This window comes from Bactrocera tryoni, unplaced genomic scaffold, assembly GCF_016617805.1.
Source record: "Bactrocera tryoni isolate S06 unplaced genomic scaffold, CSIRO_BtryS06_freeze2 scaffold_269, whole genome shotgun sequence".
NCBI classification, from domain to species: domain Eukaryota; kingdom Metazoa; phylum Arthropoda; class Insecta; order Diptera; family Tephritidae; genus Bactrocera; species Bactrocera tryoni.
The window spans coordinates 89,958-92,524 of record NW_024395992.1 but is presented as its reverse complement, the minus strand read 5'-3'; positions in this window follow the sequence as shown (position 1 = coordinate 92,524).

Genomic DNA, 2,567 nt, shown 5'->3' with positions numbered 1-2,567 from the left:
TAAAAGGCAAAAAAATAGAAAGTAATTTTAAAACGTTACTTTCCAATCAACATCAGATCAAGAACAGGCTAAAATCTCAAATATCCTTAATAAACTCTACAGCCAACATTATAAATAAAAATTTGAATGAAGTCAATTCGCAGTTCTTTAAAATCCAAACACAAATAAACAAATATCAATCCGAAATTATAAAGGACATAAATCGTGATAAAATGGCGATTCAATTTCAAATGTTAGTTACTCAAATTACCATATTATTGAGTGAATGTGAAAAAATACAAAATGCAGTAATAGAATTGCTGATAGATTTAAACCAAGGAAGAATAAATCCAACACTTTTGACTCCAACACAATTACAAACAGAACTGATGTTAATAAAGGACAAACTGCCAGCAAAGTTGTTAATACCTGGACAACAAACCAACACACAACTAAGAGATGTATACAATTTGATGAAAACACGAGGATTAATTGTGGACGATAAATTAGTCATAAAGGCAGAACTACCTTTAATTCAAAGTGAATCATCTGAAATATACAAACTAATAGTAATTCCACATGAATATAATGGAAGACTATTAAAAGCAAAACTAAGAAACGAATTTTTAGTTTACAACTTTGGACTTAACTCATATTTTTTGATGTCACAAGCTGAATTAAATAAATGTACAAAAAGCCTCAACAACCATTTAATATGAAAAGGAAAATCTCCATGGCAACCTGCTTTAGATCAAACATGCGAACTTTCAGCGTTGTTAAAAAGCGGACACACCAACTGTAAATATGAGGAAGTGACTAAATCAATATTTTGGTCAGAACTCTTTGAAGAAAATACCTGGATCTTTAAAGTGTTCAAAAATTCTACGATCCATCTAGAATGTCAAAAGGGCAAAACGCAGATATTGGATATTCCGGCACAAGGAATTCTTCCAATCAAAGCTGGCTGTACTGTAAGATATGAAAGTATCACCTTAATCGGTATGCAAATATTTAAAATGCAGAGCGACATCAAACCGACGTTGGACCCGATCGTGACAACTATAAAGGAAATAGCGGAGGACCATATAACTATGTACTCTTCAAATAAGTAGATAGACGACAACAAACAGCAGAGAAAGCTATGAGAAGACATTGACAAGATCAGCAACAACGAACTAAAATTAAGTGAGTTAAATTTAAGAAACCATAGCGTGGTGTATCTTTGGTGTTAGTAGTAATTGTAATATTATGCCTTTTAATACTATATTTTCGTTATAAATGCAAAGCGAATCATGCTGATAGAATCATTGTCAATATTCCCAACCGGTAGAACATTAATTACATAAAAAATACAGTCCACTAATAATCATTTCTTTCCCTCGGCAATATGTTCAAATATCATTGAACATGCTTATTTATCAGCAAAGCCGAAATTCTACTGAATACAAATATCTATTTATATATTAATAAACATATATATGTACATACATAATGCATTTACATGCAATGCGCATGCAATAAAAACAAAAATGCATAGGGACACATGTCATAAATTTAGAGAAGAGATAAGATTATCATACACACACATATGTATCAAAACAACCCCATGTCAAGCAGCAATAAACAATATGCTGCAATACATATAATATACACACATACGCATATATTTAGATAGATAAGATAGTTTTACAAATTGTATATAAGCAAGAAAAATACGAAACAAAGATCAGATTTGAAAGAAAATCTCAACCGAAAACATTCCTTTTATTTACAAATTTTACTTCCCCCCACCAGTGGTAAGGGGTAAAAGAAGAATTAAAAGGAAATATTTCAAATAAAGGAGCCGTTAGCTATCACTTATTGCCCCCCACCCGAGGTAAGGAATAAGTGAAGCAAAACGCTTAACCTTTATTAACACCTGTCATCAAACAAACAGTCGTCGCACTCGCGACTTGGCTCTCCACCTCACTGTTGACAGTCATAACTTTGAAGTTGTAGATAATTTCGTCTATTTAGGAACCATTATTAACACCACCAACATTGTCAGCCTGGAAATCCAACGCAGGATTGCTCTTGCCAACAGGTGCTACTTCGGACTGAGTAGGCAATTGAAAAGTAAAGTCCTCTGTCGACGAACAAAAGCTAAACTCCATAAGTCGCTCATAATTCCCGTCCTGCTGTATGGTGCAGAGGCTTGGGCGATCACAACAACCGATGAGTCGACGTTACGAGTTTTCGAGAAAAAAATTCTGCGAAAGATTTATGGTCCTTTGCGCATTGACGACGGCGAATATCGCATTCGATGGAACGATGAGCTGTATGAGATATACGACGACATTGACATAGTTGGATGGATGAAAACACTCCAGCTCTGAAAGTATTCGACGCAGTACCCGCCAGGGGAAGCAGAGGAAGAGGAAGACCTCCACTCCGTTGGAAGGACCAAGTGGAGAAGGACCTGGCTTCGCTTGAAATATCCAATTGGCGCCACGTAGCGAAAAAAAGAAACGACTGGCGCGCTGTTGTTAACTCGGCTATAATCGCGTAAGCGGTGTCTACGCCAATTAAGTAGAATAAGAAGAAGTTTA